The 12,632-nt window shown below is 46.0% G+C and overlaps 1 protein-coding gene across 9 annotated transcripts in view; it reads left to right on the top strand.

The window, feature by feature from the left end:
- The window catches only part of ZMYM4 (zinc finger MYM-type containing 4), a 3,261,850-nt gene that overhangs the window by 1,114,106 nt on the left and 2,135,112 nt on the right, over positions 1-12,632 (top strand). The gene's annotated exons all lie outside the window — the stretch shown is intronic.

Below are 12,632 nucleotides of genomic sequence, written 5' to 3'. Positions count from 1 at the left end.
CCTCAAACTACCAAGCAAATCTCTCCTGGCAGCTCCCTTGGGAGGAAAATTAGCATTTTTTGCAGACAACTGGCACATCATTACAAAAGACAAATGGGTCCTAAACATTGTCTCACAAGGATACAGATTCCACTTTCATACCTAGCCAAGGATAAAAGGAATGCCAAACCTGCCACCAAATCAATGGGCAGAGGCACAAAAACAAATTACAGCTCTCATGGACATCAGAGCCATTCAACAGGTACCTACACAGGAGCAAGGACAAGGATTTTACTCAAGACTCTTTCTAGTCCCAAGAAAAGACAAAGCATGGAGACCCATTCTGGATCTTTCAATTCTGAACACCTATCTGCAAGCACCAAAATTCAAGATGCTAACACTACAGCAGTTTCTTCCCATGCTAGGCAAGAATGCTTGGCTAGTAACGTTGGACCTCAAGGAGGCATACCTACATGTCCCTATCAGACAAAATTCCAGAAGATACCTCCGCTTCATTGCAGGTTCAACGCATTATCAATTCTCTGCACTGCCCTTTGGCTTATCTACTGCGCACAGGGTCTTCACAAAATGCCTGGTGCCAGTAATTGCATACTGCAGGCAAAGAATTCAAATATACCCATACCTGGCGACTGCCTTATTCAAGCAGAAAGCTAGGACATTCTTTTAAAGCATCTGGCATTTGTCAAACACCTTCTAAGTTGCCTAGGGTACACAGTAAATGAAAATAAATCAAAACTAGTACCCTCACAAAACATAATATTCCTGGGTGCCAGCTTGAACACAACGGCCCAGATGGCTTATCTCACGCCAGACAAGCAACAACAGCTGACTCAATATTTCAAAATAATGGCAACAAAGACCCAACTCCCTGCAAGAAAAATTCTGCAGGCCTTGGGATTCATGGCATCTTGCATACTACTAATACCATTTGTAAAACTGCATATGAGGAAATTACAATGGAACCTGAAAAGCGTATGGACTCAGTACAGCCACAGCTTGGAAACAATGATATCACTCATTCCCTGCCTTCAACAGGAGTTTCTGTGGTGGGCACAGGCATGTCACCTCAACTAGGTTCAGCCTTTCACCTTACCCACAGCCAGTCAAACTATGACAACAGATGCATCAGACTATGCCTGGGGAGCACACATGGCAGGACAGTGCATTTAGGGCAAATGGACTACAGATCAAAGGCATCTGCATATCAATCAAAAAGAAATGCTAGCAGTACAGAATGCCCTAACAGCTTTCAAGGACCTCTTACACCCAGGACAACTAATAATAAAGATGGACAATACCACAGTAATGTGGTACATAAACAAGCAAGGAGGCACACATTCCTACCCTCTATGCAGGCAAGCAATGACATTGTGGAACACAGCACTGTCTTACCAGGTTCAGTTACAAGCACAATTCCTGCCAGGAAAGAAAAACACATTGGCATACTACCTAAGCAGAAACATCATGGATCCACACAAGTGGAAACTAGATCCACAAGTATATGCAATGATAGCTCAAAATGGGGACGCCCAGACAAAGATCTGTTTGCCAGCCCCCAAAACTACAAACTTCAAAAATTTTGCACAAGGACATTCCATCAACAAGCTTGGAAAGCGGACGCCCTCTCATTCAGTTGGAAAAAATTAACAGTGTATGCATTTCCTCCACTGCCTCTTCTAGCAAAGGTACTGCTGAAAGTCAGATTAGAGAGGCCACAAATGATACTCATTGCACCAGACTGGCCACGCCAACATTGGTATCCAATTCTAAGGAACATGGCCCATGGCCCACCATGGATTTTACCACAAATTCCTCACCTGCTCACCCAGTGAAGACAATCAGATTCTACACAGCCAACTCAAGACTTTAAACTTGGCTGCATGGCAAATTACCTAAACAACCAGCCAACACCTCTATCCAAAGCTGTTATGGATGTCGTTCTGGAGGCCAGGAGGCCCAGCACTAGGAAAACCTATTCAGACAAATGGAAAAGATTTTGCGCCTGGAAGGCTAAAATCCCCTTGATCCAAACATTCCTCAGATTCTACAATATTTAACTGAATGTTACACAAAGGACTTTCCTTTCCATCTATTAAGATCCACGCCTCAGCAATTTCAGCTCATTACAACACGGATCCTCCTTTATTCTCACATCCACTTCTAAGACAGTACCTCAGAGGGGCTAGGAACATAAGACCACCCAGGAGAGCACCATCACCTACTTGGGATCTCAACTTTGTTCTGGAAAAGCTTACACTGCCGCCCTTTGAACCAGCTTTTTCAGCTGATTTAAAATTTCTTTCATGGAAAACTGCCCTGCTACTAGCAATAACCTCAGCTAGAAGAGTCTCAGAGCTACAGGCACTAATGGCAGTGGAGCCTTTCCTCATTTTTCATCAAGACAGTGTCTCTCTACGAACTAACCCTTCCTTTATGCCAAAGGTGGTATCCAGTGTGGCCCTAAACCAAACCATTCATTTGCCCACCTTTTTCCCAAATCCCCAGAACAAAGGAGAAAGACTCTTGCACTCTTTGGACATTCACAGGCAATTACATTAGTACTTGGATAAAACTAAGGCTTTCAGAAAATCTGACCAGCTCTTTGTAGCCTATGCTGCAGGATCACAAGGAAAAGCTATCTCAAAACAGACCATTTCTAAATAGATAGGGCATTGCATACGATGTCCTTCATGGATGCATCTGCAGTCATAACAACTGGGTTGTCCTGTCGTCAGGCAGCCCTGCAGTCGGCCGAATTCCAAAGTCCGGGTCCAGCTTCGGCTGATGTCGCACTTCACCCGACGTCATCTCTGCTGGTCTCCGGGTATAAAAGCATCAGCCGACGCCATTTTCTCCAGTCTTTCTTGCCGCGTGGCGCCCGAAGCAGAAGCTGTTCGCAAGTGCCGGTCGGTCGGATCCAGAGATTTCTACTACCGAATACTACTTCGAAGACTTCTAAAAGCTAAGTACCCCATTGGGGACTCTTTCTTGCCTCAGCCGATGTCAGAAAAAGTCAATAACTGTTTAACTTGTGGGAAACAAATACCTCATAAAGATTTCCACTCTTACTGTTTGCCTTGTTTAGGCCCAGACCACGACGTAGCAGCCTGTTCGGCCTGTGCTTCATTCAACCGGCGAGCTTAGGCGTCGGTCGGAGTTTGCTGAACAGTTTTTCGGTTCAGAATTTGCGTACATTATGCCGTCGGATCCTCCGACTACCCAAATTGTTAAGAAACGCAAAGAAAAAGACCGACACTCGCGGTCCACGGTTTCGGCCGAAACCATGGTGAAGCAAACCGCGAGTGTTTCGGTTTCGGCCGAAACCGAGAAAACTGATCAAAGCACAGCTGAATCTTTGACTACTTCTGAGGTTCCTGCTACCTTACTTGAATCGGCCTCTGAAATTTTACCTACTACAGTGGTTTCTAGTGAATTATCAGACACCATCCCTTTGGATGTCTCTACCCCAGCACGTGGTGCTGCTAGGCCTCCTGCAACCATGTCCATTAAGGCCTTTGCCAGGGCTAAAGCAGCCAAGTCTACCAAATCAGTGCCTGTTAAACCCCCCTCAACCAGGCCTACCTCTAGTTCACAAATGCTTACTCTGTCAGAAGATTTAATATCCTTAATTAGGGGATCTCAATCTCACCCAGACAGGGCCTCTCAGCCCCCAGAGAAGAGACCTAGGGCAGAGCCCCCCCGAGCCTGTGTCCTCTGATGATTCTGCGGATGACTCAGATATTACAGACCAGCCAGAGGCTCCTTTCTCCAATTATGAAGACTCAGATGCTGAAGAATCCATCCCAGCTGCTTCTCCACCTGAAGAATTCTCATTTGGGGAAACCTTACATGCCATGCGAGAACAATTCCAATGGCAGCAACAGGATTTCTCAGATTCCAGAAAAAGACTTAGGACTTTTCTGCACCTTCCACAACACAGGCCCTTAGCTATACCTCCTGTCCTCTCTGTTGTGGACGATGCCTTTAATGATGTCTGCTCTGCACCAGACTCCTTACCTCCAGCCCCTGCCAAACCAGACAGATTTTACAGGGTTCCAGACACGCATCATCACCTATACAAGGCCCCACTTGCAGACCCCGAAACTATTTCCCAGGGGCCTAAGGCAGTAGCCTCGACCACAGCAAAAAACCCTATTCCTTCTGAAAGGGAAGCCAGGTCTTTAGATAGATGGGGCAAAAAAGTTTATACCTCAGCTACTCTCTCAGCTAGAGCTTTAAACTGTCAGTTTCACATGATACAATACCAAGAGTTTATGCTTGATCAGTTAACTAAAAAACTATCATCTGATGACTCTATAGATAAGAAATATGTATTAGAAATGGTAAATAACATACAACAGGTTAGTAACCATTCCTTAAAATGTGGCTATGATGCACTGGAGGCTTCATTTAGATCAGCCATGACTGGCACAGTGATAAGAAGACATGCATGGCTGAAGGAACAAGTCTTACGGATCATGTTAAAGCTAAGTTATTAGATGCTCCTATGGATAAGACCAGTTTGTTTGGTACACCTGCCCAGCAGGTAATGAAGAAAATGGAAGAAAAGGCAAAATCTGTTCAAGCGGTTAAAGATTTCTTGCAGGTTCAGCCCCAAGGTTTAGCAGGAACTGGCCTGCCAAAAATTGGTCCTTTCCTGACTCCACAAGATCCGAAGGGGCAGGAATAGACGTTCCAGAGGCAGACACCAATCCAGAGGAGGTGCCTACAGAGGCGACAGTGGCAAGGTAATAACAGAGGTACAGACTCAGCCACTACCACTACAACGGCACAATCACAGTGACTTAACTCTACATCCGCCTACCAGGGAACAAATAGCAGCTCCATTAGGCGGAAAATTAACCTTATTTTCGAAAAACTGGCACTACATCACAAAAGACAAGTGGATTTTGCAAACCATAGACCAAGGTTACCGATTCCACTTTCACACTTTACCAGTCAAAGAGGAATGCCAAACCTGCCTCCAAATCAAAAACAGAAGCTCTACAGCAGATAATGCAATTAGCAAAGATGAGAGCTGTGGAAAGAGTGCCAATAACAGAACAAGGCAAAGGATTTTACTCCAGACTATTCCTAGTTCCAAGAAAGGAAAAAGTTGGAGACCTATTCTCGACCTGTCCACCTTAAATACATACATCATTGTCCCAAAATTCAAAATGCTGACCCTACAGCAACTTCTTCCCATGCTGGGCAAGGAGTGTTGGCTGGTAACTCTAGATCTCAAGGAGGCATACCTGCACGTCCCCATTCGACCTATTTGCAGAAGATACCTCAGATTTCTTGCAGGATCAGAGCATTATCAATTCTCAGCATTGCCCTTTGGCTTATCTACTGCGCCCAGAGTATTCACAAAATGCCTGGCATCAGTAATCGCCCACTGCAGACTACAGGGAATCCAAATTTATCCATACCTGGACGACTGCCTGCTACAAGGGGACAACAAAAGCAAGCTGACAACAGATTTACAAAGGGTCATTTACTTGCTACAAGCACTGGGATACACAGTAAATTTACAAAAGTCAAGGCTGATACCATCCCAAACAAGGACATTCCTGGGCGCGGAATTGGACACTGTAAAACAAATGGCATTCCTAACCGCAGAAAAACAAAAAGAACTCCCTATTTACTTCTTGGCTCTAACAAAACAGAACAAGTTAACAGCAAGAAAGGTCCTGCAGGCCTTGGGCTACATGGCATCATGCATAATTTTGGTTCCACATGCCAGACTACATATGAGAAAACTACAGTGGTACCTAAGGAATTTATGGTCCCAACACAGGCACAGCCTAGAAGCAGAAATTCCACTAATCCCATGCCTAAAACAGGAGTTCCTATGGTGGGCACAAGCATGCCAGTCAAACCCAGGCCTACCCTTTCACAGCTATCGAGCAAGCCAGACCATCACAACAGACGCCTCAGACCTAGGATGGGGGGCTCACATGCTGGACAAATGCGTACAAGGATTGTGGACGCAGGATCAACTCCACCTACACATCAACCTAAAAGAAATGCTGGCAGTAAAACTGGCAATCCAAAATTTCAGACCATTTCTCAAAGAGGGCCATTTGATGATAAGGACAGACAACACCACAGTAATGTGGTACATCAACAAGCAGGGAGGCACTCATTCATACCCCCTATGCAGAATGACTTTGGAGCTTTGGAACCTGGCACTCAGCTACAACATCCAGTTACAGGCAATATTTGTACCAGGAAAGGACAATACTCTAGCAGACATATTGAGCAGAACCACATCGGATGCCCACGAATGGATGCTACACCCGGACATCTTCAAGACCATCTCAAAGAAATGGGGAAGACCACAGATAGATCTATTCGCTTCCCCTCTCAATCACCAACTCAAAAAAATTCTGCACAAGGACATTCCACCCACTTGCATGGAAAGTGGACTCGCTCTCCTTCAGCTGGAAAGGTCTAACAGCATATGCATTTCCACCTCTTCCCTTGATACACAAGGTATTACTAAAAATCAAGGAGGAACGTCCAAGGATAACCCTGATAGCTCCAAACTGGCCAAGACAACACTGGTACCCATTACTGAGGAGCATGTCTCGTGACAACATGTGGCCAATACCCCTGATGCCTTTGATGTTAACTCAGAACAACTACAGCAGCATGCATCCAAACCTAAAAACGTTGCAACTGACTGCATGGAACATCACATAGCAGCAACTAACCCAGAACTTTCACAAAGGGTTAAAGACATTATCCTTGAAGCCCGCAGACCTTCAACAAGAAGGAACTATGCAGGGAAATGGAAAAGGTTTGTCATTTGGAGCACTGAAAGAGGAAAAGATGTGTCAATTATAGATATGGCTAACATTCTGGAGTATCTGGCAGAGCTTCTACATACAGGCCTGTCCTATTCCTCCATCAAGATACATGCATCAGCTATTTCAGCAGAATGCAGCTTTGATCCACCTGTCTTTTCACATCCTTTACTCAGGCAGTTCCTCAGAGGAATCAAGAATGTAAAACCTCCAAGGAAACCACCATTGCCAGCTTGGGATTTGAACTTTGTGCTAGAAAAATTGACACTCGCACCTTTTGAACCAGCAGCTACAGCAGACCTACAGCATCTATCGTGGAAAACTGCTTTCCTACTGGCAATAACCTCAGCAAGGAGGGTCTCTGAACTCCAGGCCCTAATGGCGGTACAGCCCTTCCTAATCTTCCACCAAGATAGAGTGTCCATGAGGACTAATCCTACGTTTATGCCTAAGGTGATATCCAGAGTGTCTTTAAACCAGGCAATCCACCTACCTACCTTCTTTCCCAACCCACAAAACAGAGGGGAAAGATTGCTGCATTCCTTGGATGTACATAGACAGTTACGCTACTACCTGGACAGAACAAAAAGTAACAGAAAAACTGACCAGCTTTTTGTAGCCTATGCAACAGGAAGGGAAGGAAAAGCAATTTCCAAACAGACAATCTCCAAATGGATAGGAAATTGCATACGGTTCTGCTACTCCTTCCATGGAAAACCAATTCCACAGAACATAAGGCCTCATTCTACAAGGGCAACAGCCACTACCACAGCCTTCCTATGAGGTGTGGCAACCAAGGACATTATTGAGGCGGCTACTTGGACCTCCGTGCATACATTTGCCAAGCATTATAACTTACCAATGTACTCCAGATCCCGAGCAGGGTTTGCCACTGCTGTGCTGCAAGGGATCCTAACCACACCATAATCTAATTTTTTCCTTCTCCCTTAGTTGGCTATGGTATTCTACCCAGTTGTTATAACTGCAGATGCATCCATGAAGGACATAGTACAGTTTTGTACCTACCATAAATGTAGATGTCCGAACTGGATAGCATCTGCAGTCAGGATTACCCTCCCGCCTTCCCCTCTGTGGTACTCCTAGGGTATTTACCCTCCTAATAGCTAGCTAGTGGGGGGAGTCTCTTATGGTGTATTTGTTTGTATATATGTACATACATCCTTATTTTCTGAGTTTGCCTTCTATCCTTTTGGAAACATTGGCATTTATCCAAAATTTCGCCTTCCAGGAAGGGCAACTGGCATCTGGGGCAAGAAACACTGAAGAAAATGGCGTCGGCTGATGCTTTTATACCCGGAGACCAGCAGAGATGACGTCGGGTGAAGTGCGACATCAGCCGAAGCCGGACCCGGACTTTGGAATCCGGCCGACTGCAGGGCTGCCTGACGACAGGACAACCCAGTTGTTATGACTGCAGATGCTATCCAGTTCGGACATCTACATTTATGGTAGGTACAAAACTGTACTTTTCTGCTACACGCATCATGGGAAACCGGTACCTGCTAACATTAGGTCCCACTCCACCAGGGCTACAGCTACATCAGCAGCCTTTCTCAGGGGAGTGCCAACCAAGGATATTCTGGAAGCTGCAACTTGGAGTTCAGTGCACACCTTCACCAAACACTATCACTTACCTCTATATTCTAAGACTAGAGATGGTTTTGCCACTGCAGTTTTGCAGGGCCTACTAGCTTCTTCTAACCCAGTTTAACTCCACCACCCATCCATAGCTTTGGGATTCAACCCAAGTGTGATGACTGCAGCAGGGTAACACGATGAACATAGTACAGTTTTGTACCTACCATAAATGTAGATGTTCAAGTGTTCACCCTGCTGCAGTCCAGGTTACCCTCCCTCCATCCCCTCTGAACTAGCTGAACTTATCTATACCACTCTATCCTATACAACCTCTGTGGTGTATTTGCTTGTGCCTGAAGGTATTGTTTTATTTTTATATAGCTATATATATATATATATATATATATATATATATATATATATATATATATATTGCCTACCTATTGGGGGCACCTGACATCTGGGGCAAGAAAAACTGAAGAAAATGGCGTCAGATGCCTCTTATATACCCCTGGCGCACTGACGTCAGGGAAGAAGTGACAGCAGCCGCCGCCGGACCAAGACTTTGGAACTCAGGCCGACTGCGGGACCGCCTGACTGCAGGATAACCCAAGTGTGATGACTGCAGCAGGGTGAACACTCAAACATCTACATTTATGGTAGGTACAAAAACTGTACTTTTCCTTACCTAGACTATTGGCTCCTTGCTGCTGCCACCAAGCGTTGTTTTTGCATAGCTAGAGACTCCTTCCTGCATCTTGCAGCCAACCTAGGGTTTACCGTCAGCATCTCCAAGTCCCACTTGAATCCGACACAGACCTTGGAATTTATAGAAGCACGGCTGGACACTCTGCAATTGAAAGTCTTTCTAACTCGCGACAGGGTCCAGAGCCTACGAGCCCATGTTTTGGTGATCCTTGGCCCCAGGCTGCCAGTGGCAAGCGATGTTCTCCGAGCCCTAGACTCCATGTCCGCAGCAATCTCAATCCTTCCCTGTGCGCGCTTTCACATGAGGGTGCTTCAGTAATCCTTGGCAGTGCAGTGGTCTTGGTTAGGCCTCCCCATGGACTATCCAATTTGAATCAGCAGAGCCTGCATGATGTCTTTTTTCTAGCGGCTCCAATCACCGGAAATCTTGACAGGGTGTTCATAGCACCCACAGCCCAAGCCACAGTGACCACGGATGCCTCCCAACTCGGGTGGAGGGGGCACTGTTTGGGAAGGATGGTCCAAGACACGTGGTCCCACACCGAGACCAGATTGCATATCAGTGTTCTGGAGATGAGGGCAGTGCTTTTAGCGTTGCAAGCCTTTCACGCTGTTCTTCTCCCGGGGACGATTGCAATTCAGTCAGACAACATATCTGCTGTCTGGTACATCAACAAACAAGGGGAACCAGATCTTACCCTTTCTGTCGCGAGGCTGTGAGAGTGCGGGAGTGGGCGATCTCCACCAGTCGGTTTCTAATTGCAACGCACATCCCGGGATGCTCCAACATTTTAGTGGACAGACTGAGTCGGGCTATTCTAATGCCATGCGAGTGGTCTCTGAAACAATCGATAGTGGAGGAGATCTTCCTTGCATGTGGTCAGCCTTGCTGCGATCTCTTTTCAGCTCCTTCCAACGGGAAGTGCAGCGAGTTCTTCGCTCTGATCCCCTCACCAGGAAACTTCCCCAGAGATGCTCTCGTCCATGCTTGGCCTCCTGAGTTACTGTATGCTTACCCCCTGCTACCTCTCATTCCGAAGTTTCTTCAGAAAGCTTGCCGACTGGGGTGCAAAGTGATCCTCATTGCCCCATTCTGGCCTCGTCAGGTGTGGTTCCCCTTCCTCTGATCTCATGTTCTGACTCCTCCTCGGATTCTGGATCCTTGCCCGGATCTCATCTCTCATCCCTCCGGCATCTGTCCGCCCGACCTGGACAGCCTCAAGCTGACTGCTTGGTTGCTCCAGTTCACCTGATTGCTAGGACTCCCGGTCTGTCATCTTCAGTAAAGACTATTCTGGCGGCATTCCACAAATCTTCCACTAGGAAGTTTTATCGAAGCAAATGGAAATGCTTCTCTATTTGGGCTTCTCAAAGGAACCTAGATCCCTTTACAGCCCCCGGTTCATGCAGTGTTGGAGTTTTTGTCCAATATTTTCCAACAAGGGGCTAGTTCCTCCACTATAAAAGTGCAACTGGTGGCCGTCTCTAATTTTCATGTCTGCAAAAATATGAATGCTCTGGCATCTTTGAGACTGTGTAAAGCTTTTCTGAAAGGCACCTTTCTTTTACACCCTCTGGTTAAGGACTCAGTCCCTCCTTGGGACCTTACCCTAGTTCTGCAGGCGTTAGTTGCTCCCCCTTTTGAACCAGCAGCGTCAGTAGATTTGAAATTCTTATCCTGGAAGACATATTTCCTAGTGGTCATTACTTCGGCCAGGAGAGTTTCTGAGATTCAAGCTTTGTCTGCTGTGCCTCCTTACTTTATCTTTCATAAAGACAGGGTCTCGCTCCGCTCGAACCCTTCCTTCTTACCGAAAGTTTCCTTTGAAGCAAATATTAGTCAGACGATTAACCTGCCTGTTTTCTTTCCAAATTTTCAGAACAAGAGTGAATATAAACTGCATTTGCTAGATATTCATAGACAGCTTAGTTTCTGTTTACATAGAACTAAACCCTTTCGTAAGTTTGACCAGTTGTTCGTGTCCTTTTCTAGACCCTTTTTGGGCAAAGCCATATCCAAGGTCTCCTTAGCTAGATGGAATACACAATGTATACTGCAAGTCTATAAGGACAAAGGTCTGTCCCCGCCTGGTTCTGTTCATTGTACCAGATCTATAGCAACTTCTGCTGCTTTTTGGTCTAGGGTTTCATTGGATGGTTATCTGTGCAGCAGCGACCTGGGCAAGGTCACATACATTTATAGGTTCATAGGTTGGTACTAGGCTATTGGCCCTAGGGCCTATACAAGCCTAGCCATAACAGTTCCCTGGCTATTTCTTCCCACACTATTTACTTCCTGGACCCGTGTCTAGCAGGGCAACTGACGTGATCGCTGGGGTGAATTTACTTTCTCCCATCCAGTCGTCAAGGTTCCTTTTGAAGAGGGCCAAAGAGGCACTCTGCTTGACATGTATGGGTAGTCTATTCCAGAGTCTGGGGAGTCTCTGGATAAGGAACCTATCCCTCCAGCATGTTTTGTTGATTGTGATGACAAGGTTTAGATCCCTGGAGCGTGTGGCTCTGAGGGATTGGGATTTCTTTAAGTGTAGCATGTCCAACAGCTCTGGGTTTGACATGGCCTTGTATGTTAAGCAGAGATCACATCTGAGCAGACGATATGCAACAGAGTATAGCTGGAGTTTTTTAAGGCGGTCAGCGTAGGGTATCTGCTTTAGGCCTGTGATTCTTTTAGTGAGGTATTTCTGCGGCCTTTCCAGTTGTTGTAGTGTCTTGAGAGGTACATACCAAATGGGGCGTTGTATTCTATAATGCGTCTAATGAGGGATGAGTACAGTGGGACAGTAACCTCCTTTTTTCTGGATGAAAAGCCCTTGGTGATGAGGTGTGCCACATAGAAGAATTTCCTGACTGCTGTGGTTATGTGGTTATCGAAGGTGAGACCACTGTCCACCTGTGTCCCTAAGTCTGTTATCACACTTTCAGTGTTTAGTGTACTGCCACCTATGTGATAATTCACGGGTACATGTTTTTCCCCAAAGCCTGATTAACAAAGTCTTGGGTCCTACGTCGGTTGCTGTCTCCTCTTTCATTACGTCAGGTCGTCAGAGGTATCAAACATGCAGCCGACGCCATTACATCAGTCTTTCTTGCCTCGTGGTGCCCGAAGCAGAAGCAGTTCGCTTTCCCTCTCATCTTCCCGCTGCCCCCCATCCCTTCATTGCCTGTCATCTGGAGAGAGGGATTAGAGTCCTTGGGGTGGACTGAGATCATTTAGCGTTGTACAGTCTGGTCCATTGGGGCAGTGGTGATTTCTTTTCTCTAGCCTTTGTCTGAGTTGAAAAATCTGAAGGTGGCATTAGCTGATGCACTGTTAATGCCAATGACATACTAAATGTCTTGGTGGAAGGGCTTAAGATGAAGCCCCAGATATTTTTCTGGCCATGGGCTACCTGCAGGCAGGATATCCCAAATGTGAGGACTGCAACAGTGGAGCTACCTGAACATCTGAATTTATGGTAAATTCCTAATAGCTGTATTTTTTTGATGTACATT

The sequence above is a fragment of the Protopterus annectens genome, chromosome 1.part2 (assembly GCF_019279795.1).
Source record: "Protopterus annectens isolate FY-2018-M chromosome 1.part2, PAN1.0, whole genome shotgun sequence".
Lineage (NCBI taxonomy): Eukaryota > Metazoa > Chordata > Ceratodontiformes > Protopteridae > Protopterus > Protopterus annectens.
Note: the sequence above shows the minus strand (reverse complement) of the source record. Positions and strands in the feature narration are given on the sequence as shown.